We start from the raw sequence: 27379 nt of genomic DNA on the forward strand, positions 1-27379 counted from the left end.
GGTTGCACTCTTGGATTAACTATAATTATAAGAAATGATTCAATACTTGATATTGATTATTAGTTGTCAAATTGCAAACTTTTTATTGTGAACCATCATAACCATCAAATGATAAAAGGTGAAATTACTATTTTACCCTTTATGTCAATTTTATCCTCTAATCTCAAATCTCATCTAATTAGTGATGTAATACTTAAGATCTAATCTTTTGAGTATCAAGATGTGATGAGTAACTAATTCATCAATCCACTAGGCCTAAATTAATCACTAATCTTCCTGAAACCGCTAGAAGTGATGTTAATGATATGAACTCCATTATTTTGATATATGTTCCCAAATGTTCATCTCAATTATAATCTCAACATGTAGAATCTAGATCAATGCTTTATGATGATCATGCCCATGATTTATCAAATATTATAAGGAGATAAAACATGAGTCCACTATTTATCAAGATTTCGATTCTATTATAAGCAAATGCATAAATGTCACATCCAGATTTAAGTAACAGTTAAACTTAAATTTGATACTCACATGATTCCAGTTCATGTTATAGTATCATTACTAGAAGTCAATCATTTCAATGATTTGAGACTTATCATTCTCTTGAAGTGAATCACATTTGTTTCATTAGAAGTAATTTGGACAATACAACCTTAAAACAATAAAGTTACTAACTTTATTATATGGTTGTGAACAATTTTAAGATTCAATTAACATACATGTCTCTTATGTATGACTCTTCGCATAAATGTATTTTAATATCTCAATAGAATCATGACACCTTAATAACTGGATAATGAATGCTCACTTAAAACAAACTCCTAGTCTTATGATCAAAATGTACTTTCATTAAATGAAATTAAACATGAGAATATACTTATTTTCCAATGCACCATAGTCTTAAATTCCTAACAATCTCCCACTTGCTTAAAGCAAGTATGACATATCCCTCATTCCAAGACCTTCAAAGTGACTATCGAAACTCTTTTGTGTTAAAGTCTTTGTAAATGGATTGAGGAGGTTCTGCTCTATTGGAATTTTCTTCACAAGTACTTTTCCACTTTGTATGATCTCTCGAATAAGATAATACTTCCCTTCAAGATGTTTTGCTGTTTTATGATTGCAAGGTTATTTTCAGTTAGCCATTGCTCCATTATTATTGTAATAGAGTGTAATGGGCTTGTTTGCATTAGGAATTATATTAAGGTCCATAAGGAACTTATGGAGCCATATAGCTTCCTTTGCTACTTCATAAGCTGCAACATTCTTTGCCACCATAGCAGAGTCTGCAATATAAAATTGTTTTACACTCCTCTAAATTATGGCTCCTTATTTTATGGTGAAAACAGATCCTGATGTCAACTTTTTAGAATCAACATCAGATTAAAAATCTAAATCAATGTACCCTATTGCTACAAGGTCACTTCCAGAATATACAAGCATATAATTTTTCATTTTATGAAGATATTTAAAAATGCACTTGACTGTAGTCTAGTGTTTCAAGCCTAGTTTGATTGAAATATACTAATCAATCCAATTGCATAGCAGATATCTAGCCTAGTGCAAAGCATAGCATACATGAGACTTCCAACAATAAATGCATATGGAATCTGTCTCATGTTTTCAACTTCCTTTGGAGTTTTAGGCAACATCTCCTTAGAAAGTTTGATTCCATGTCTAGAGTGCACAAACCATGTCAAGTTATTTTGATAATCTAGAAGCTAAAGTTAGATGTAGATAAAATCTTTACATCATGTAAACATTTAAGCTCATGAAAGATAGTTAACATTCAACTTCATGCTCAAAAGCATTTCAACTATGGCAACATAATATATGTTAACTTTAATAGCTTGAAAATTATTAGAGTTTTGACATGACTAAAGAGATCAAAATTTCTTGTCTAAGTGATCCTTGAATGCTTTTGATGTGCTTTTATATTTCTTTACTTGATTGACTTTTAAACTTGTATTTGAAATTATTTTGTCAAAAAAAGATATTGGTCTTGTTAGAGTGTTAGAAGAGGGTGAATGGCACTAAAAATTTTAAGATCAGTCTTTTTAAATTGTAGAACTTTGACTTAGTTGGAAGGAGAAAGATTTAAAGCTTGTAGTTACTAAAAGACACCAAGTAAGGAGGGGTAAAGAAAAGTGGATGATGTAAGAGTATTTATAGCGGTTCGGTCTTCTTGATCTACATCTATTAGCAATGAAATTGACAACTTCCACCAAGCTTTGACAAGGTGAGCTTCTAACCTAAGCTTTCCTTTACAACAAGCTCTAGAGTGCTTCCCATACTCTAATTCCTAAGAAAGAAAAGATAAAGAAATACTATTAGAAGTCTTTACAAATCTAGAAAGATTACAAGGAAGCTTAAACATTATTTTTGAATTAAGAATGGAGGACAAGTGCTTTTGGTGAAAGATATTTGGCTTTTTGCTCAAAATGGCTTTTTTCTTATTCAATGTATTTCCTTTTATCGTTGGAGCTTTCTTTTATACATGGGGAGTCAAAATTTTCTATTGTAGACAATTTTTAGTCATTGGAGATAACGCTGATGCCATTTTAACCATTATTTTATCCTTTAGTGCTTAAATTCAAATGAATAGACAGAGTTCGGCTAACTAGTTATAGGCAACTCTAACCAATTACAACTTTTTTACCTTGTACCGTCTTGCTATTGTGTACTTTGCGTTAACCGACTATAAGAGACTCTAACCGATTAGGAGATCTCTATCTTTAGGCTTTCATTCTTCAGTAGTCTTCTTTTAACCTTAACCAATTAATACAAGCTATAATCAATTAAAAATTCTTCAAATTTACACTTATTCATTTTGGCTCCATTTAACGATCAACTTCATTTTGAATTTGAATTTTGGCGCTTGGAGATTCTTTAAGTCTTATGCTTTAACCAATTAACTTCATCCCATAACCGATTAGCACACATTTGTTTTTCTTTGTCTAGCACATTCTTAATCAGTTAAGCCTAATGCTAACTGATTAAGATTTTTCTGCTTTACTTCAACTTGTATCTTAGCCATTCCTTAAATGATTAAGGCTTTTTGATAATCAATTACAAAATCCTTGTCTTCAGTAACTCTTTTCATCTTTCCCACTTTAATTGATTAACTTATCTATTATATGATCTTGTTTTTAATCAGTCATTTTACTGAGGGAATTAACTTTATTCTGTACACTTAAATAGTGAAGTTAGACATTAATAAATAAAAAATGTTTTGTTATCATCAAAAAATATGAAGTTAATATTTTTCTTATTTTGATGATGACAAAACACTTCTAGATTAAGAGTGTAATGTTTATAAAAAAGAATTTATGTGCAGATTTAGAGATTGTACCGTTTAAATATGTGCCCTAATAAAATTATCCAATATAAAGGCATGGAAAATAAAGGCATTCAACCATAAAAGCATATATATGTATATATATATATAACCATTGTTCAGCTATTTAACACAATTCTATCATAAAGACATAAACTTCAACCATTGTTCATAACATAGCATAAAACATTGTTCAATCATAAAACACACCAAGAAAAAAAGACATAGCTTAAAGACTGAGTTTGTCTGTCCTATTAGCTTACTTCATACTCTACTTTCTTACCCTTCTCCCTCTTTTGTCATCATTCAAAAAAAGGGCCTAAAGTTGAAATTCATCTAATCAGGTTTAGAAGAGGACTCATTTAAGACAGATTCAATAGTTCCTAAGTGATCATTAAGAGGTTCAATGTGGATGGAATGAAATGATTTACGTTTAAAAGATTAGGAAGATCCAGAAGAGATAACTTGAGGTGATGTAGGTTGAAAACTGGCTTGGTTGTGGACTCAGCTATTTTGGTAGATTTTCTTCTTTTGTAGACTTTGGTTTTAGTGGCCATTGTTTTTGTACCTCTTCTAGTAGTTTTCTTTGCAATTCGATCATGATCAGCTTCTTTTCCCTTACCTTGACCCACTTGCAATTTGTTCTTTGCCTTGTTAAGTTAACTGAACTTCTTATTCCATCTTTGGCTTTTGTTTAATTTGGTCAGCTTTAGCTTCTTGAGAACTAACTTTGATAAAGTCAGAAGTTGGGATACCTTCAAATTCTTCATGGTGATTTTCATCTCCTTTTACAGTAGCTGAGTGTTCCTCATTTAAGTTTTCTTCTTCACCTTGTGTTTCCTTCTCCACTTCTCTTTCTTGTTCATTTTTTTTTCAACTTCTTCATCTTCCTTATCTTTTCTTCTTATTTAGATGTGTGTGGACCAAACTATTTAGTAGCAGTCCTTTCACTGGACATACTTGCAATAGTGGCTTGAGCTTCAAAGGTAGGGAATTTGGTTTCTTTAGCTTGATGGGGGATTCAAGCTGTCAAAGTTTTGTCTTAATTTTTGTTATCTTCACAACTTGTTCGATTAATTTCCCATCAATCTTCATGAAAAGGTTAATGATCATTTCATTTTGGTGTGGAGGTTGGCTGACTTTTGACTAAGTGGTGGAAGGAGTTTCAGTGATGAAGGAAGTGGTGTGCCTCTCATGGATTTTATGCATTCATTTTTTTCTAGTTGTATCTTCTCTTCAAAACACTCCCTAAAAAGATTCCCCGATCTTTGTTTTTTGTTAAGCCAGCTTGGAACCTTATAATCTAGATCCCTTTCTTTTTCACAAAACTTGAAATAATGTTGCCATATGGCAAGTTAGCCTTATCTTTTAGTAATGTTCCCCTAATTCTCTTAACCATGTACCTCCCTACATTCAGTGGAATATCATTAAACACAGATTCTATCAGCCGTAAGTCTTAAGCACTAATGTAGCTAAAGCTACTACTCCTGCCATGTAGTGTAGTTGTAATAAAATAGTGTAGGATTCTCAATTGTGCATTTTCTATGTCATTTGCATAGCTTCTGGATGGAAATTTTTCTTTTCTTCCTATCACAATTTCCCAAATGTGACTAGGATCATACTTTTCTAGTACTTTAAATTCTCCTACTTCAAACTCTATTTTTAAAACTTCTCCTAGGTCCTTAGCACTGATCTAAAATTCTTTACCACACAGAAAAACATTCAAACCATCTTCTATATATTCCTCTTGATTAACTAATTTAGTTTTATCCACTGCAATACTAGAATAAAACTCTTTTACAAATAAGGGGCTAAACATTTGATCCCTAAAAGTACTCAGGTTCTTCAATTTTAATTTTTCAAAATATCTTTCTAATTCTTTCTTTATTATTGATGCTTTATCAAACTAGGCCAATCAAAGAACTTTCCACATGAAATTGTTCTATTATATCTATTCGCGTGTAACTTATTTCTAAATCTAGTGGTAGAACTAATACCTATTCCTGTGAAAATGCCTGCAGCAACCATTCTTTTCACCTTTTTGAAAGTTTTCTTTTTACTTTCTTTGACTTTCATTAACTAATTAGGGACGCCTTTAACTGATTAAGAGTTCACTGACTTAGTTTGGCTAACTTAGGACAAAGATATTTTAATTGATTAAAGGGGGTTTTAACTGATTAATGTGAGTCTTATTTCCCTTTTTAACATCCCATTAACTACTCAAAACATTCTCTAATCAATTACATCAAGAAGTGAACATGATTATCATAAAGTATATCATCAAAAACATGATTAATTTAGCATAATTTAGACTTCATTGACATCAATCATATCTAGATTTCTCTTGATTCTACTAAATTGTTTTTCACTCAATGGTTTGGTGAAAATGTTAGCCAATTGATGGAAGGTGTTTACAAAATCTATTTCAATATCTCCCTTAAGCACATGATCTCTAATGACATGATGTCTAACTTCTTTGTGCTTTGTTCTAAAGTGTTTAACAGGATTTTTGGAGATATTTATGGCATTTATATGATCACAATATAACTTGTTGCATAGCCATTCCGAAATCATTTATTTGCTGCCTAATCCATAGTATTTGTGAACAACAACTTCCTATTGATATAGTCAACTTTAGTAGTTGATAGAGGAATAGAATTTTGTTTCTTGCAAGACCAAGACACAAGCATGTTTCTAAGAAATTGACAAGTATCGCTAGTGTTTTTTCTATCAGTGTTTCTAAGAAATTGGCAAACTTAGCATTGAAATAGCCAAAGAGATTAAAATATGAAGTTTTCGGATACCATAGGCCTAAGCTTTGAGTATCAAAGAGATATCTAAAACTTTTTTTCATTACAGTCAAATGTGATTCCTTGGGACATGATTGGAATCTTGCACATAGGCAAACACTAAATAAGATAACAGGTCTACTTGCGGTTAGATAAAGAAGTGAACCAATCACACCTTTATAGAGCTTTTGATCCACATTTTCCTTTTATCATCTTTGTCAAGCTTTGTGGAAGGGCTTATAAGAGTTCCAATTAATTTCATATTCAGCACACTGAATTTCTTTAACATTTCTTTGGTATACATTTCTTGGTTAATGAATATTCCATCCTTACATTGCTTAATTTGTAAACCAAAAAAGAACTTTAACTATTCTATCATGCTCATTTCAAATTTTCCTTAGCAAAATTCTCACACAACTTTTCATTAATAGCATCAAATACTATATCATCTACATAAATCTGAAATCCAATTAAATCAGTCTCAATTTTCTTGATGAATAGAGTATTATATACATTCCCCTTAGAATATCCTTTTTCAATTAAAAACTTAAAAAGTCTTTCACTTCAAGCTCTAGGAGCTTGTTTTTATCCATATAGGGCTTTATGCAATTTATATACATAATCAATTTTATCAAAAACATTAAAATCAGGGGGTTGTTCAACATATACCTCTTATTGTATAAAGCCATTAAGAAATGCACTTTCAACTTCCATTTGAAACAATTTAAAGTTCATAAAGCATGCATAGGCAAGTAAAACTGTAAGAGTTTCTAATTTAGCTATTGGGGCAAAGGTTTCATCATAATTAATACTTTCGTCTTGATTGTACATTTGAGCAATTGACCTTGCCTTATTTCTTACTACATTTCCCAACTCATCTATCTTGTTTTTGAATACTTATTTTGTACAAAGAATTGGATGGTTTGTTGGCCTTGGAACTAAAGTCCAAACCTTGTTCCTTTCAAATTGGCCTAGCTTTTCTTGCATAGCTACCATCCAACTCTTTTTTTTTCAACTTCCTCAAAGTTTTTTGGTTTCACTTATGATATGAATGCAAGATAATCACAAGCTTCTCTTAATTTTCTTCTAGTTTTAACACTTTCTGAAAGATCTCCAATGAGTAGTTCTTAAGGATGATTCCTTACAAATCTGTAGCTTTTAGGAAGATAATTATGCTGTTCTTCAGTTCTTTGCAAATCTTCTAATGGTGGTTCTTCATCATCTTTCTCATTCGAGCTCTCTTCATCATTTTCTTTGTCATCTAAGCTCATTTTCTCCATTTTCTTCTTAATGTCATCATCATCATCAAACTTTACCTTCCTTTGTGCAGCATTAGTTTCATCAAAGACAATATGAATTGACTTTTCTATAACTAAATTTCTTTTATTAAAAGCTCAATATGCTTTATAGTTCAATGCATAGCTTAAGAAAATTACGTCATCCCTTCTATCATCAAATTTTCCCAAGGTGTGTTTTCCATTGTTCAAAACAAAGCATTTGCATCCAAAACTTCTTAAGTGAGAAATATTTGGTTTTCTTCCTTTGTAAAACTTATAAGGGGTTTTGGAAATCATGGCTCTAATGGAAACTTTGTTCACAGCTTTAGCCCAAAAATATTTTGGCAAATTGTTTTCACAAAGCATTGTTCTATCCATTGCTTTTAAAGTTCTATTCTTTCTTTCAACAACAACATTTTGTTGTGGAGTTCTAGGAGTAGAGAAATTGTGATTGAATCCATTTTCATTACAAACTATTTCAAAATTGTCGTTTTCAAATTCACCACCATGGTCACTCCTAACACTAACAATAGAAAAGGCCTTTTCATTTTGAATTCTTTGACAATGCTTAACAAAAATTGGTAATGCATCATCTTTATTAGCAAGAAAATTTACCCACATATATCTAGAGTAATCATCTACGATAACAAAACTATATGGCTTGCCTTCTAGACTAGCAATAGTGATTGGTCCAAACAAGTCAACATGTAATAATTGAAATGGCCTAAAAGTTGATATGACTTTCTTAGATTTAAATGAAATTCCAACTTTTTTCTTAAATTGACATGCACTACAAACCTTGTCATTTTCAAATGATATCTTTGGAAGTCCAATTACAAATTCTTTTCTTAAAAGCTTTGAAATATTGTGCATGCTCACATGTCCTAGTCTTCTATGCCAAAACCAATAATCATATACATCATTGGCAATAAAATAGGATTCACTAGACTTAATCTCATCAACGAAGATAACATACATATTCTTGATTTTTTGCCAATGAATGCTATTTTGTTAGTGTTAAAATCAATCACTTGACATCTATGTGAATCAAAGCATACTCTAAAGCCTTTATCATAAAGCAAAATTTTCACTTTGAATTTAATTTTGGCGCTTGACGATTTTTCAAGTCTTGTGCTCTAACCTATTAACCCCATGCCTTAACCAATTAGCACATCTCTATTTTTCTTTGTCCAGCACCTTCTTAATCAGTTAAGCCTAGTACCAACTAATTAAGATTTTTCTATTTTGCTTTAACTTAGATCCCAACCATTCTTTAATTGATTAAGGCTTTTTGATAATCAGTTACAAAAGCCGTGTCTTCACTAACTCTTTTCATCTTTTCCACTTTAACTAATTAACCTATCTATTATATGATCTTCTTTTTAATCAGTCATTTTACTGAGGGAATTAACTTTATCCTGCATACTCAAATAATGAAGTTAGACATTAACGAATGAAGAATGTTTTGTTATTATGAAAAACATATGGAGTCAACAGAAGAATCTTTTATACACTTTAAATCTCAAGTTCAAGGAAAAGGAATCAATTACTAAAAGGAAACATCAATTCTTGCAAGATGGAATACTTAGACAAGATTTTGGAAGCTCAAAAATTGATTCCATATAGTCAAGAAGTCAATTCTCGCAAGTTTGGGTTGAAAAATATGCACAAAGAATCAATTCTTGGAAAAGCAAGTGTTGATTCTTGAAGCAAGAAGAATTGATATTCAAGGAGGCTAGAATCAATTCTTCATATAAGAAGAACTAATATTTAGAAAGGCGAGAATTGATTCTCAAATAAGAAGAACTGATATCTCAAGAATGAAGAATCGATTCACAAAAGCAGAAAGCCCCAGACCGAAGAAAAATTGATATTTGAAGAAAGAAGAATTGTTTCTCAAGCTCCAAAAGCAATCGTTAGACACGAAAAAGACAAGAAAAATGACTAAATTCTTTACCAAGTCATCCCCAACAACTAGGTATAAAAGGGATTTCTCCAACACATTTTAGAAAAAAGAAGCTGAAAAAAATTATTTGATCAAGGATCAAATGAAATACAAAAAAAAGAAAATGAGAGAAAAACCAAGCTAGAACAAGCCATTCATATTCTTTCAAAAGCTTATGAGCTACATTGTGCTTCAAATTCTTTATGCTTTCACTCGCATTTTTTGTAATTATTCTTTATCTCTAGCGAACTCTTCCTCCATGTACGTACTAAGCAAAACCTAACTTCAAGAGGTATCATTTGCTTTGAGCTTGTAAGAGATAAAGGCTATGCCTTAACCTTTAAAAGTGTTGTTGGATATACCACACAAGTGTAATTATCTTTAACAAGTAATATAATGAAAAATAGAGTATTGTTTCACGAGGAATTGCACCAAAATCTTTTGCTAACTAATTATATTAACACAACTCAATCTTATCCAAATAACTAATTTTTTAAACTACTAAAAACTACAGCAACTAAAAGTAATAGCAAGAATCGCAAAATAACTAGATAACTTCAACTAAACAAAAGTCTAGAATCACAAAATCCCCTCGACACTTCATTTAAATCTTTTCTACTTTCTTTCTACTTGGTAGACAACTAAGTTGTTAACATAGAGTTCTAATGTATTTATAAGTCTTTTCCAATATTCTTATAAAAATATTTTTCTTAACCAATCTACTATATTCCTATGCAAATTGCAATTAATAAAGACTCATTAAGTTTAGACTCTAATTTTGGCTATATATGACATGTAAGGGTATTCCTACCCTATACGTGAATTAAATCAATCATCTTATGCAATTGAAATTGAACATATGCTATTTCATCCAAGGCTTACATTAAACTCTTTTTTCTAGTTCTGTTTAAGTTACCCTATCCATCTAATTAGTGATCAGGCAATCAGATGCATTAATCACAAAACTGAAATAAACAAATCAAACACTATCAGTCATAAGTAAGAAAGAGTATTAAAATTCAAACTACATGTTGGGTTCAATTATAGTTCTAGATAAAAAATTTAGTTACTCATAACTACTAAAAACATTATCAAAAAAAGTTTAACTATTATCACAAAACAAGGAAAATATAAAAAGAATAAAAAAAAAAACTAAGATTTGTAAGGTCTTCGATCTTCAATGTTCAAGAATTTTTCCTCATGTTCTTGCTTGCTTTATAACTTTTTTTCTTTAAAGAAAATCTATCTTGATTGTTGCCTTCGAGTGCCCTGAAGGACCTTTAAATAGGGCTTAGAATCCTACTCGAAATCAACTCCCAAAATTTGCTCTGCTCGAGATATCATGTCGATGCCGCAACGCCACTTTCTCACCACTGTGGCACCAAGCTCACTCTTTTGTTGGCTTGTCCACTTCTCTTCACAGTGCCACGACACACATGCATCCATGGCCACAATGCCCAATGTTCTGTCTTGTCTTTTCTACTGCACTCCTTTAAATTGTGATGCAAGTTTCTCTTTCTTCTAAGCTGAAATGGGAAAAATGATAAACATAAAAGTTGTATCCTTTTATCTTAGCTTTCTGTTAGCTCAAGAATCACATAGATTGGACTTCTAGAATAAATGTTATGCTCAAAATACTGGAACATGAGCAAGAGAAGCATGGAACTTTTATGCATTCTTCTTTACCAATTGAAGCCCTTTTCATTTGCACACTTACAAAAGTAACAAACTAACTCAATAATAACTAAACTAAAACTAAACTATCATCAAATTAAAATAAAATAACTTAAATCTAATCAGCCCTACATGATTTACTAAACTAAGACAAATAAATACAAATAGTTAATTCCTAGACTAAAGCTCAAGAACTTAGCCAATTTAATACTCCAAATATGATAAAATAACTGTATATCATAGAGTTATCATAACCCCAAGCTTAAGATTTCACTAGTCCTTGAGCAAAAATATAAAGAAAACTTTAATCAAAATAAAACATGTAAATGATTAAAACAATTTAAATAAAGAAAACAACTACATAGAACAACTAGCTAGAGATAGGTTTCACCAAATCAATGATCTCCCATAATTTCCTTAAAAGTAATCTCGAAATCTTAATTCAAGATAAATTAGTGGTATCATTCATATTCATAATTCAATTCAAATGCAAGCACATTCTCGATCAGATTTTTGTGTGTATGTACAATCTTTTACAAAGAATATCATGCAATCTGGATAAGTTTATGCTCATGCAAATTCAAACAAGTACAAGAATCCCATAGGTTTGCTTTTCATATCTCTTTCCACTAATGTAGACTAACACTTAATCAAGAATCCTTAGGACTTTATTTGCCTTGTAATGAATGGTTAAGGCCAAGGTAGGATAAAGGATATTTATAAGTCTTAAATCACCTTAAGCACATAATCATTTTAGGACCTATATGGAACTCTAGTCATACTCCAAGTAACACCCTTCTTTGAGACTTCAAACTTTTCTTTTATTTAACAGTTTATTCTTTTTCCTTTCTTTTTCTTCTTTTTTTTTTCATCACAATTCTACATCCAAAAACTTATTCTTTTTAATATAGATGGTGGAGTGAATACTAAGCACAATTGAATTTTTCAACAAGTCCACCCTTTTTACCTTATTCATTATTTAGCTCAATCCATTTCCTAAATGATTAACATATTTAAGAGTGATGGATGCAAAATAGGAAATTTATTATAGGCTAAGCTAAATTAAATAGGTGCTTGACAAAGAAAAGGTAATATAAGGCTCAAAGGGGCATTACTAGGGATAAAAATATATCAAGTTAGGCTCGAAAGGCTCAGACGATCCAAAGATGGCTTAATTCATTTATTTGACTAAGTATTGCCTAAGATTTTACCTCGGGAGAGAATCAAACAAATTCTAGTATTCATGACATAATCCAAAATTTACATTAACATAAGCCTTCTCTAGATATGTACAACAATTCTAAGCAAAAGATCAAGCGCTCAATTTATGAAAACCTCATTCTAACAATGATACTAAACATAAGAATTTCACACAAACTCAAACAATATGCATATTTACCAAAAGCCAAAAACAAAAAGATAACAAAGTTCTCATCATTGGATAGGGAAAATATTAAAATATTAGCACAACCAACTCTAGCTTAAAATTCTTCCAATGAAACAAAAAGAAAAGTAATTGATAAACAACTAAATAAGCTTAAAACCTAAAAACATAAATGCAAATAAATAAATAAAAACATAACTCAAAAGAAATGAAACTATAGCTCATAAAAAAAATTCGAACTCCACCCCCCTAAATTTAAGTTCAACATTGTCTTAAGCTAAATTGAACTTTGGTGAATATGACTATATTTATAGGTGTATGACTATGAATGTTTTTATAAAGGAGAGTTTTTAATGGAATTATGCATATGTTTGGCATTTTGACTCTTAAATACGACATTAAGGCAAATATCAATAAAAATGATGAATTAATCCTATAGCTTAAGGATTTGATTTAATTTTATGTATATTTGAGAATATATGTATGAGGATTTGAATTATATGAGTTATTTGAGGTATGAGATTAATAGGGATAAGATATGGGGTGTTAAGTTGGATTTTTAGAAGTTGAAAAAGACATAAATTGCCTAAAAGGGAAAATGTATCAATACATCCCCTCCTGTGTTGATATATTATTGGCAAGAAGAACAATATGAGGTATTTTGGAGGAATTCTATTAATACATTGAAGGATGTATAGATAAATTTGAAAATTTGATGAACATGTATCAATACATTGTCCCAATGTATTGATACATTTGAAGCAGAAAGCACCCAAGACCAATTTGTCTAAAATGTATAGATACATTTAGTCAAAATATGAGAAAATTTTTTGATACATTGTCAAATGTATCGATACATCCCTATATGAAGGAAAAAATAAAAAGAGGATCTAGGCCATTCGACCATTTAAAATAAAACCCCCAAACCCTTTCTCTCTTTACCATTTTAAAACCTTAAGCCCTAATTGAATTCTTAGAGCAATTTAGAGCTAATCTAAGCTTGGGAAACACCTCTAAAAAAATCTAATTTTTCCAGCTTTGGTGAATCTTTCCTCATTTGGCTAGAATTTAGAGCTAAGATTCATGCAATCTAGCTTACAAGGTATGGGTTTAGCTCATTATAGATGGATTTGAGCTTAAATAGTTAGATTGCTAAGATTCAGTTAATTGTTAAAAAGTTGACATTTTTCGAAAGCTAGGAATAATTAATATTTTGATGTTCTAATGTGTTTAAAGGAGAAAATGAAGTAATTGGATATGTTGGTAAGCTAAAGGACAATTAGAGGTTGAAGTTGAGCTTGATAATGGGATTACCTCTAATTTGTGACTGTCAGTGGATTTAGGTAAAATGCATGTGATGCATAACACCTTGATGAAGGCGCTGCCATGGTATTAGAATGTATGTATGTATATATATATGATTGCCACATGGGTGCCTAGGCTAGATAACCAAATTGTGAATTTGGTGTTTGTGTGCTATGATGTGAGCCACATGGGTGGCTTATGATGTGTGTGCCAAGACAAGGATGTCTAGAGGTTATAATAAACCCCAAGAGTAGATCTCCCTAGGTAAAGGATATGTTAAAAGAATTTAATCTAATGATGCCTTCGAGATTTAAAGGCACTTAGAACCTGACCAAGCTTAAAGACGATTGAAGCTCGATAAATATCAATTAAAGTTTGACTAGGAAAATGTGAATGATAAAAGCATGATAGCCTTATTTATGGATTTGTGTTTCTGTCCGAAGGATGAATTCTGAACATTGATTTGATTTATGGATGAGTGGAGTTCTAATCCCCTATGACTATGTGTGTGCTTCCAGGGATAGTGGTATTAGTCCCGCTTGTGATTCTTACTTGTAGTGCTTTAATGCCACCCGTCTGAGATTACTCCGAGTGATGCCAACCATCGAGAGATTACTCTGGTCTATGATATGATTCTCCACCAGCTGCTTTAACACTGTGCGTGATTTGTTCTTCGCTTGTTGTTTCGGCAAACGCGTGATTTGTTCTCTACTAGCAGGTTTGCCCTAAGCATGATTTTACTCTTCATTGATGGGCCATCAAGTGTGATTTGATTATGTCCAGGGGAAGACAACTCATTGATTTGATTTGTATATGACATGAGATAATTGTGGAGAGGCTTAGATAAATATGAGATGAATCTGATGTATACTCTAGCGACTAGGGTGTGCCATAGAGAATAATTTAAATAACTTTGATCAGTTTCAAGAGCAAGTCTAATGATGATTATGAAAATCTCTGGAGATATTGACGACGATGATATGCCCTAACATTAGAGACCTTAGGGATAATGATGTGCCCTATAGTTGGAGATGTTTGTTAGAACATTCAGATGCACGGATGTTGCATATATTATGTATATGTTTAATATATCTGATTTTGTTTATCTACACCATTCACTGAGTATTATTGTACTTACCCATTTGTATACCATGTGTAGATAAATAGGCCATAGATCTATGTAGCAAAGGTCATCCAATGACAGATTGATTTTGGCATCCGGTAAATTTCCATCCACTATGTCACTTTGCTGTATCATTCACGAGCTTCCGTTTCATACTATATTTGTTATGGATGTAGGCACAATGAGCCATATGAACTTGTGTAAACCCACCTTCGACGACCCATGTGTGGCCTTATGAATGTTTGTATGGAATATGAGCCAAGGATGATGTATTATATTTGAATTTTATTATGAATAGTTGACTATTAATTGCCTTGGCTTTATGTTATGTGATTTTAGACTCTGAGGTTTGCTCGAGTCTAGTGGGCTTGCTTGCTGTGCTCGTATGCTGGTCACGGACATTCAAGTTTGTGTCATGACATTCTCATTAATCATAGTTGAATGACTAGCTTGTATCCTATTCTCTAATCTTGATGGATGATCTACCACTTGATCTTCAATGCCTTTTCTATCTCAAATTTATAAGTCAAATTCTTGTAGCAAAAGCACTTATTTTATTAAGTGTGGTTTGACATCTTTCTTTTCCAATCAAATTTTTGATTGCAAAATAATTAGTATGAACAATGTGTTTAATGCCAACAAGGTCATAGTGAAATTTATCAAGTGCAAACATTACAACAAGTACCTCGTTTTTTATGGTGGTGTAATTTAACTAGGCATCAGTCAATGTTCTATTGGCATAATAAATTGGATGAAGTATTTTCTATTTTCATTGGCCTAGGACTGTAGCAACCACATAATCACTTGCATCACACATAATCTCAAATAGAAGACTCCAATCTGCAACTATGATAATAGGTGTAGAAACCAATCTCTTTTTTAGCTCCATAAGGCATGCATCATTAAAGTCGAAAGGCATGTCCTTCTTTGAAAGGTTACATAGTGGCTTGGAGATTTTAGAAAAACTTTGATGAACTGCATATAAAAACTAGCATGTCCAAGAAAATATCAAATACCTTTCATTGATGTTGGATGTGGAAGTTTGTCAATTGTCTCAATCTTTGCCTTATCTACTTTTAAACCTTTACTAAAAACTCTATTTCTAAAACTATACCTTCTTACACCTTGAAGTGACATTTTCCCAATTTAGCACCAGGTTAGTTTCTACACATCTTTTAAGCACTTTGGCAAGATTATGTAAACAATCATCAAAAAAATCTCCAAAAATTGAAAAATCATCCATAACCATATTAGTGAAAATAACCATCATGCATTTATGAAAAGTAGCTGGAGCATTACAAAGTTCAAATGGTATTCTTCGAAAGTAAAAGTCCCATTAAGAGAAGTGAAGGTGGTTTTCTCTTGATCCTTAAGTGTAATTTTATTAAAAAGATAAGCTTAAAGTAAAAGAACCAAGAGAGTGTGAATTGGTTATGAATTAGTAGTTCCCTTTTTTAAAAAAGAACTTCAAAAATGTAGCATAAATATACCAAAAGTAGAGTATAAACTGAGCAAGTAAAATCCAAAAAAGTTAAAAAGTATTTAACTAGATTTTTATAGAGGTTCAACTTTTAATGCTTACATACTTTCCCTTGATAGCACATAGAGTTTGAATCCAGTCTCAATCTTGCCTTTTCAACAAGGTTAGGCGTAACCTTTACAACTTGCCTTTTAATAAGATCAGGCATAACCGTTACAACATGTCTATCCGTAAGATTAGGTGTAACCTTAACTAAACCATTACCTTTTTTAGGTTCAAGCACAACCTTTACACAAGACACAACTTTTTAAGGATAAAAAAAAACCCTTCTATCTTTAACTGGGAGTATAACCAATACAATAGTGGATCTCAAAAGTGTAAGCTTAAAACCTTTATGAAGGCCAATAGGATGTTTAGGTTCAAAAAGATGGGAGCTTTCTCAAGAGATATGAATAGTGAAAGAAAGTTTAGTCTTAAAGAATATCAGCCGAAAAATAAAAATGTGATCTTTAGGTTTTACTTTTGCTCAAAGATGGGACTTTTCTATGTTTTTCTCTCTTGCTTGTTTTCCCTCTTTTTGGCATTTCACAATTTTCAAAATCATTTAAGATCACACCTTTAATGTCCTCAAGTTGAATATTTATAGACTTTGTGATTTCTTGCATGTTGGAGTCAAATTTGAATAAACTTTCATACATTTTAGCTAGGTAGCAAATTTTTGTCGCGCATGGAGAATTGATTCTTTGCTCATTAGTTATTGGTTCTTCATAAAGTTTGAAACTTTTTTGTCTTTGAAGAATCGATTCTTCTTTTTAATATATCAGTTCTTCATAAAGTCTAGAACATTCTATTTCTAGAGAATCGATTCTTCTTTCTTAAGATGTTGGTTCTTCTTCAACTTGGTTCAAAGATGACAACTTTGCATTTTTGGAGAATCGATTCTTCTACCTCAAGGTGTCAATTCTTCACTATTAACTAGCACCAAAATTTGAATTTTGCTTAACCTTTGACACTCTAATCTTATCCATTCACACCATCTTTTTCTTGTTCACCAAGTTTCCAATTTTTGCTTTCAGTGCTTCAAGAACTGACATCATTTTCATGTAGAATTGACTCTTTAAGTCCAAACTTATGCTTTTTAGTTCATTCTTTACTTAGAACTGACTTTTGCTATATGGAGAATCGATTATTCCTTTTTGCATTTCTACTTTCTGCATTTTGTTCTTCTAGAATCAATTTTTTCTTTCTGAGGTGTCGATTTTTCTCAATTCCAGTAGTTTCTGTTTTCCAAGAACTAACTTCTTCTTTTAGAATCGATTATTCTCTCTTTTTGCCTATTAAGAACTTACTTCTCCTAATTTAAGAATTGATTCTTCTTGTGATAAAGAAATAATTTTTATTTCTTTTCATTTAATAATCAAATATTTACTTTTGAGAATTTGATTCTTAGGTTGGCATTTTGAGTTTGAAAACAAAAACTCTTTAAGAAAACTTAGAAGTATGTCTCGGAGATCAAGAGCATTATCATTCACTTCCAAAGCATATTCAATCAATCTTAGTATTTCAAGATATCTCTCTTTTTAAGATCAACTTCAAATATCCTTGATGATTTTCTTCAGATTAAAAAACATCTTTCATTCATTTTCAAAGCATATTTAGTTCAATCAATTTTGTCATTTTAAAAACAAGGATAAAGTTAACAAATAGCAATTTGGTTGTACCCAAAAGAACCATCCAAAAAGTAACAAAAATACTTACTAGCAACTCTATTAAGCATCTAATCAATAAATGGAATAAGAAAGTGATCCTTTCAAGTAGCATTGTTGAGCTTTTGATAATCCATACAAGCCCTCCAACCAGTCACAATTCTAGTAAGAATGAGTCCATTGTTAAAGTTGGAAACTACAATCATACCTTCTTTCTTTAGCACACATTGGACAAGACTTACTTGTGTACTATCTTAGATAGGATATACAATAAAAGTATCTAACCACTTGAAAATCTCTTTCTTAACCACTTGTTGCATGATTGGATTCAACTGACGTTGATGCTCAATGGTTGCTTTGTAGCTGTCCTCAAGAAGGATCTAATGCATGCAAATAAATTGAATAATTCCTTTTATGTTTGCAATGGTACACCTTATTGCCTTTTTATACTCTTTTAGCACACGAATGAGTTTGTTTTCCTGCACATTAGTAAGACAAGTAGAAATAAAGACTGGTAAAGTAGATGAATTTCCTAGAAAAGCATACCGTAGATAATGAGTGATGTTAATACTTAAAGGCTCGGTTAGTGATGACAAAGAAGCTGCTAATTCCAAGGACTCAAATTAAGGTTTAATGAAGCGTGGTGGGGCATCCAATAATTTTGCACATTCAAGAACTCTATCATCATCACTTTCACAAGTAGAAATTAAAGAAGTCTCAAGTGGATTATTATAATAATTCTCAATAAATATCTCCTTGGTGATGTTATTCACCACATTAACTATAAAAGACTTATCAAAATCTTTTGAAAATTTTAAAGCTCTAAAATATTAAAAGTTACCTCTTGGTCTTGAACCCCACAAGTAAGTTCACCTTTTTAAACATCAATAAAAACTCCACAAGTAGCTAAGAATGGTCTCTCAAGAATGATCAGTATTTCACTATCTTCCTCCATGTCAAGCACAATAAAATTTATTGAAAAAATAAACTTACCAACTTTTACCCAAACATCTTCCATAACACCTTTTAGGTAAGAGAGAGTATGATTAGCAAATTGTAAAGTCACAGAAGTAGCTTTAATCTCTCTCAAACTATGTTATACTTGCACCCAAATCACATAAAGGTTTCGCAAAACACAATGTACCAATAGTGTGTGGAATGGTAAAAACTACCTAGATCTTTAAGCTTTGGCATAAGCTTGTTCTGAATTATGGCACTACACTCTTCAATAAGTGCAATAGTTTCAAATTCACCTAATTTCCTTTTTTTGGCCAAAATATCTTTCAAGACCTTCACATAACTTGGCATGTTTTCCAAAGCTTCGGCAAAAGGAATATTAACATAAAGCTTTTTCAATACCTCAAGAAATCTTTGAAATTATTTGTCAAGCTTCTACTTCATAAAACGTTGAGGGAAGGGTGTTGTGATTGTAATGGATTTAATTGAGATTTTTTTCCTTGAAATTGTTCATCAGAATTTTCAACCACAATTTCCTCTTTAACATTGTCACTTTCCACCTCTATTTCAACAAGCTTAATTGGATCATCAGATTGTAGACTACTATATTTTACCTTTTTACCACTCTTGAGTGTAATTGCCTTACAATGCTCCATACCTTTTCTTCTATGGTTAGGTTCAGTGTCACTAGGTCAAGTAACCTAAGGTCTACTATTAATGTCATTAGCTAACTAACCCATTTGTGTCTCAAGGTTCTTAAGTGATACTATTTGACTTTGGATGATAGCATCATTCTTAGCCATGTACTGCATGAACATCTCTTCCATTAAGATGATTCTTTAACCAGGATTGTAGTTGTTGGAGTACGGATTATTCTATGCTCTATTAAAATTTCCAACAAATTGTACAGATTCAACATTAATAGGACACTAATCACTGGAATGTCTATCTCCACATAAATCACATGTTGCAAAAGGACTCTGAATAGCATGGACACTAAGTGTATCAATTTTCTTAATGAAAGCAATCATTTGTGAGGTCAAGGCATTAATTGCATCAAGCTCATGAATACTGGCAACTTTTCTTGGACTCAATCTCTTAAATGACCATTAGCAATTTTTGAAAGCCATCTCCTTTAACAAGTCATGTGCCCCATCAATAGATTTACCCATCAATACTCCTCCTGCTACAGCATCAACAGTGGTTTTAATTAGTCCTAGCAAACCATTATAAAAAGTTTGTACATGCAGCCATTTAGGTAACCTACGGTGAGTACATCTTCTAAGTAAATCCGTGTTCCTCTCCTAAGTCTCATACATTAATTCTGAATCAAATTGCATAAAAGAGGTGATATCATTCCGCATTTTTGTTGTCTTAACTAGTGGAAAAAACTTAGCCAAGAATCTCTAAGCCATATCATCCCATGTACTAATGGAACCAATTGGAAGCAAATTCAACCCAATCTTTGCCTTATCTCTTAGTCAAAATGGAAAGAGCCGTAATCTACTAACATCATCAGAAATGCCATTGGTCTTAAATATAACGTAAATCTCTAGAAAATTCATAATATGTGCATTAGGATCATCATTTGACAATCTCCCAAACTGAATTCAAATCTGAATCATTTAAACGATTGTTGGCTTAATCTCAAAGTTGGTAAGTTTATTTTTCTAATAAATTTTATTATTCTTGATATAGAAGAAGATCATGAAATACTAATCATTCTTGGGAGACCATTCTTAAGAACTACTTAAGTTTTAATTGATGTGGAAAGAGGTGAGCTTCCTTTAAGGGTTGAAGATCAATAAGTAACATTTAGTATTTTCAGAGCTTTAAAATTTTCCAATGAACATGATGAATGTTGCTCAATTAATGTGGTGGATGACATAACTAATAATGTGTTTATTAAGAATCATCATGATCCACTGGAAACTTCTTTGAATTCTTCATGTGATATTATTAATGAAAAAGTTCTTAAATATGCTAACCATCTTGATGCCCCATCACATCTCCCAAAATCCCAATTTGAGTCTTTGGAATTATCAATTACAAATTTCACCAATCAAGCCTTCCATTGAGGAACCTCTTTCACTTGAGCTTAAACCACTGCTTAATCATTTAAGATATGCTTTTTTGGGAAATTCTTTGACACGACAAGTAATTATTTGTTCTTCTCTTTTTGATAAACAAGAATACAAACTCCTTCGAGTTTTAAGAAACTACCATAAAGCAATTAGGTGAACCATTGCAGACATCAAAGGAATTAGGCCATCAATTTGCATGCATAAAATTCTTTTGGAAGAAAATCACAAAGCAACCATTGAGCATCGACAAAGAATGAATTCGATCATGAAAGAGGTGGTAAAGAAAGAAATTATCAACTGACAAAATGTAAGTATTAACTATCCTATTTCTGATAGTTCATGGGTAAGTCCAGTCCAATGTGTCTGTAAGAAAAGAAGAACGATTGTAGTTTCTAATGAAAATAATGAGCTCGTTCCCACTAGAATTGTGAATGGATGAAGGGTACGTATGGACTAAAGAAAATTGAACAAAGTCATTAAAAAAGATCACTTTCCATTCCCTTTTATGGATCAAATGCTTAATAGACTAACAAGTAAAGATTTTTATTGCTTTTTGGATGGTTATGTTGGTTACAATCAAATAGCCATTACATCTGAAGACCAAGAAAAACCACCTTTACTTGTCTTAATGGAACTTTTATTTTTTGCAGAATGCCTTTTAGACTTTGTAATGCTCCAGCCACTTTTCAAAGATGTATGATGGCAATTTTTTTGATATGGTCGAAACGTTTTGGAAGTATTTAAGGATGATTTTCAATTTTTGGAAATAATTTTAATGCTTGTTGTCACAAGCCAAACCTGAGGGTCCGTGATCAACGCACGAGCCTATAAAGCAAGCCCACTAGACCCCAACAAGCCTTAGAATCCAAAATCATATAACACAAATGCTAAGGGATTTATGAACAAATATTCATAATAAATTCAAATATAATACATTATCCCTGGTGCATATTCCATACAAATGTTCAATAGCCATACATTAGCCATTGAATTGGGTTCATACATAACAACTCCTATAGAATTCGAATGGCACATCGTGCCTAATATAGTTTACATCTAACCAGAATTGAAGGCGAGAGGCCCTCACAGATTCAATGGAGTGACATGATGAGAGGGAGAACTATCGGATGCTAATTACGTGTTTGTCAAATCGACGACACTTGCCATGTAACCTCATAGGTTCTCTTATCTGCACATGGTATAAAAAAGGGGTGAGTCATCTAATACTCAGTGAAGGGATATTATCATAATATAATATTTCATATATAAAATACATATTTAGGTCTATCTAGCTATAAAACTTTCATATTCGAACATCTTTAATTCAAAGGTGCAAGGATCATCCTAATATCCTACATGCACAATTAATCATATCAAGTCTTACCGATTCACATCTCAATAGTGTTTTATATCCACAATTCAAAAGTTTCGTGTCATCATATCACATCATATCAAATCAAGGCTTACCCTTAAAGTTGTTACCATCAAACTAGGCTTCATAAGCACACCTTAGTTGTAGACCCCAAACTTAAATCTCATTTTCAAGTGATTTGATTATCTCTAAGCTTTTCATCAAATCTCATTCATAGTGGTCTCCACAAATTCACATTTCAAATTAAATCTTGCAATCCCCAATGCGTGTTATCATAGTCAAACGAAATCAAATGAGTGGTCTTGCCTTGGACATCATCAAATCACACAAGGTGGCCAACCGGAGGAGAAAGAAATCAAGCGCAGGGCAAAGCCGGTGGGCCAAGAAATAGATCACGTGTGTGCTAAAGCAACCAACAGTAACGACCACTCCTCGATTTCTACCGACATGTGAGTCTCTCGAGAAAACTTGTCAAGTCTTGAACAAGCCTTACTTAAAATGTTAGCTATTACTCCATATTCATGCCATCATTCTATGAAATTACTTTGATCCATAAAACTCTTTGAAATAAGAATTGAACAATAATCTTTATAAATTGACTAAACCTTTATTCCACATAATTGTAAAAATAATACATCAAAACTTATAATCTCCAAATATACATTCGTATTAACACTGATGTCTAATTTCATAACAAATTATACTATGACAACTCAACCTCTAGCAGCGGAGTAACTCGGAATAAAGTGCTATAAGATGCCTTTACCAATCCACGATGGACTGAAAATGCCGATGACTGCACTCTAGGCTTATCACTATCTGTAAAAGAGAGTTAAGGGGGTGAGTCTCACAAACTCAGTGATCATCAACTTCGTGAGCAGGGCATAGATGGGAAACAAGCTTAAAGTAGATAAGTTGAATAATAAAACTAGAATATCAAATTATAATCTTAAGAAACCAAATCATAAGTATGATATTTGTGCCTTGTAAAAATAATGCCATAAAATCATAATGCAATATCTCACTTGGCAAAACGGTACCGAAAACAAGTGTAGCAAAACAGAATTTAATCATCAAAAACATCACTTACCATCAAAATATGAATAACAGTATAAAAGTATGCATGCTCTCAAAATGTGTGGCATGTAAAGAAATCAAAGTGTATAGCCACATAAACCATTTCATGATCATCAAGTAAGCACTGAAAGCTTTTATTCAAATAAAAGGAGCTGTAAAAAAATCTTAACTTTCCACCATGCAAAAGAGTATGCATCCAAAACTCACAAGGCTCTTGGGTAGGTAAGTATCGTAATCACTCGTGGACCCACTTTCACGTAATAACATCCGAGAGCTCTGCTCCATCAGATCCCCACAGCCATGGTAGTCTCAATGATGTTGGTCGACATCGACGAATCAAGCGATCGCAACTGCGAATATCACTTGTGGCTTAGCCACATATAACAACTCGTGGCCTTGCCACGCATATCATAGACTATGGCCCTAATCATATCTAACAGCCCAACGGTGATCCAAAAGTTCTTCAGCTAGAGTTCACTTGTGCACAAGGGTCACAGTTGACCAAAGTGACAGCCGGCATACTCTCAATGCTCTCGATTTTTTAAAACTGTTTTCGAAACCAAATCAAGTTTTTAAAGGCTTTCCTTTTAAATCATTTGAAATCAAAGTTCAATAACCCTTCAAATTGCTTTTCACTTTAAACTGCATGGTGGAAACACTTTGTACAAAGATCGAAATAAAACTGGTGCTCAAAACTTGCATTTTAAATCATCTAACAAATGCATTAAGCTATGCATATCACACAAAAATATAAGGCACGAATTTTGATGTAAACATCGTGAAAGGCTTATTTCCCGGCTTCTAAAACTCTTTACATATATAGCTTATCTATAGATATATCCAAATCACTTTAAAAACACTTGCACTTACAATTTCCTACGATTTCTATGAGCTCATGCTTTCCACAATAGCTATATATAAATCATTGTAAATCCGTTTTAAAATTACCTATCAAGGCTAACAGCTCATGCTATCTACAAATGCATTTAAGAAAAACCAATCATATTTATTAACCTAAAATAATATATAGTACGAGATTTTAAAATCGACACCCCTTACTCACTTTACAATAGCAGGACAGTACATCGCTATCAATTCAGGTGCATGTTTAGCTAATTCTACTCGCCGATTACCCATTACCTCCTCCGGCTCGCCACCATAGCACATATTCTTTACTTATACACTTCTTAGCAACCATATAAACTCAATACACTTAATTATTCACATGCATGGCAGCACATCAATCAAAAAATCCGTAGCCTAATTTCATAGCTTTCATCAACCTTACTCACAATCATTTAATACACAATCCACATACTATCAACTAAACAAAGCCAACCCAACACCATGCATTGACATTGCATGCTTACTTTTCGATTTTAGCTTGAGTTCCACATATAATCCGGCATTCCTCACATTCTCGGTCACCATTACTGCCATAAGCATAAACAATTAGCACACATCTCATTTCTCTTGTCTATTTGTGAATTCAAAACTAAAGTACCCACCCATTGCTTATCTAGCTCCAAAATCAACATGCATTCCAAGTTTAACCCACATGGATGCATCTATTTCTTACAAATCTTGGAGGACCCTTGCTGCCAAAAACATTCTCACACAATTACCCACTCATTTCCTTAAGAAATCATAACCAAAATCAAAGTTCCACTTACCTTCCTTAGCTTAGAACCACTAGGTCAAACCTTCCTTGTCTTTTTCTTCTTTCTCCTTTCTTGTGAAATCTTCTTTTTCTTTCCTTTTCTTCTCTGATGGGCTGACCTCTAGAGGTTAAAGGCTTGAAAATGGTTTTCATCTTCTCATTTTACTCCCACATGGGTGGATTGCCCAAGGTTGCTTACTTTTTCTTTTTTATCTTTCCTTTACGTGTCAGACCATGTAATTTTCTTTCTAGTTATTATCGCCACTCCCATTGGTGGCTTGTTCATGCTATGTTTCCTTATCCATTCCTTTATCGTTTGGTTAGATTGCCTTTTCCATGCATTGGTCCACATGGCATTCTCTTTTGATTTATTTTATTTGCATTTCATTCCACATGTGTTTCTACGCATTTCATTTTTATTTTCCTTTTAATGCCACATTATTCCTCCAATCACACTCCATGTACAAGCTTTACTTTACATTTTATTTGGCCATTTATCCAACCAATCAAGTCTCATGCAACCCACATTTCATTTTCCTCATTTGATCACCTAACCAATCACATTACATGCAAATCAACTTAACTTTATCTTTCATTTTTCTTCACATGGTGGGGGTCTCACATGTTTCCCACTAACTTCTCTTTTTGCCTGCTATATTTTACATGTAATAGTGAATTCATGTGTACATCTCATCATCCCACATAACCTAACTTCCCTTGGTTAATTAATTTCCATTTAACTTCAAATATTGTAATTGCATATAAATCCTCCTCAAACTTTGCCTTATTTACCATGTGACCCTGCGAAATTTTCTCCTTAGTAAATTTAAAGGAGAGGACTTAGGTGAGGAGGCCAAACTTCTATAAAAACTTTTGTATTGTTTTCTCTTCTATTCTTCTCAAATTTACTTATGTTCTTAGCTTCTTTCTCTGCACAAAAAAAAAATTATTGTTTTGCTCAATTTTAAAAGAAGGGATTTAGTTTTAAAAAAATTTTATTTCTCTCAAATTTAAAAAGAAATTTCAAAAATTTCCAATTCATCCCTCTCTTGAAAATATTCATATTAAACTTATTGCATTAACAGCTTAAATGCTAGGTTATTTCTATCATAGTGGTCATTTGTAGGTCCTACTCTAAGGTTATGTTTGGCTGGTGGAATAGGCAGGAATGGAATAGAATAGTTATTATATGAGAATAGAATGAGGTGAGAATAGAATATAATAGTTATTACTTTGTTTGGTACGACAAATGGAATATGACATAAATAGTTATTATAACTTATTACAGTGTTTGGTTGGTAACAATAATTTTGGAATAAGAAAGGAATAGAAAATAAAAAGACAAAAACATCTTTTATTATTTATATGACTATTTATTTTTATTAGATTTTTAAAATATTAATAATCTAGAATTTAATTAAAATATTAATAGTTAATCATTTAAATATAAATATTTCATTTATAATTTAATCATTAATATTTTATTTAATTTAAACATTATTATGATCAATTATTTTATTTTATTTTATTTTTAAATATTAATAATTGATAATTTCAATATTAATATTTTATTTGTAATTTAATCATTAATATTTTAAAATATTAATATTTTTTAATTTAAATATTATTGTGATTAATTATTTTATTTTATTTTTTAAATATGAATAATTGATAGTTTATTTAAAATATTAATAATTGACCATTTAAATATTAATATTTATTTATAATTTAGTCATTAAAATATTAAAATATTAATATTTAATTTAATTTAAATATTATTATGATAAATTATTTTATATTTATTTTTAAATATTAATAATTGATTATTTATTTAAAATATTAATAATTTAATAATTAATATTTTAAATTATTAATATTTTATTTAATTTAAGTATTATTATGATTAATTTTTTATTTTATTTCTTTTTATTTTATTTTTAAATATTAATAATTGGTAATTTATTTAAAATATAAATAATTGATCATTTAACTATTAATATTTTATATATAATTTAAATGATATTATGCTTATTTATTTTTAATTTATTTTTTAAATAGGAATAATTTATAAGTTATTTTATTAATAATTTATATTTTAAATATTAATATTTTATTTATAATTTAATATTTATTATTTTAAACTATTAATATTTTATTAAAAATTGGAATCAAGGTAGAGGAAGAGGAGAGAGAAAAAATAATATTT

The 27379-nt window shown here is 31.4% G+C and overlaps 1 protein-coding gene across 1 annotated transcript in view; it reads left to right on the forward strand.

Annotated features, from left to right (window-relative positions):
- The window catches only part of LOC110423257 (non-functional NADPH-dependent codeinone reductase 2-like), a 25811-nt gene extending 10820 nt beyond the window's left edge, over positions 1-14991 (forward strand). The window contains exon 5 of the mRNA XM_021437422.1: positions 14874-14991. The gene's annotated coding sequence lies outside the window, so the exon portion shown is untranslated. The remainder of the gene's footprint in view (positions 1-14873) is intronic.
- Positions 14992-27379: the final 12388 nt, after the last annotated feature.

Source organism: Theobroma umbraticum, unplaced genomic scaffold (genome assembly GCF_002168275.2).
Source record: "Theobroma umbraticum cultivar Fairchild unplaced genomic scaffold, ASM216827v3 scaffold_20.0, whole genome shotgun sequence".
NCBI classification, from domain to species: Eukaryota; Viridiplantae; Streptophyta; class Magnoliopsida; order Malvales; family Malvaceae; genus Theobroma; species Theobroma umbraticum.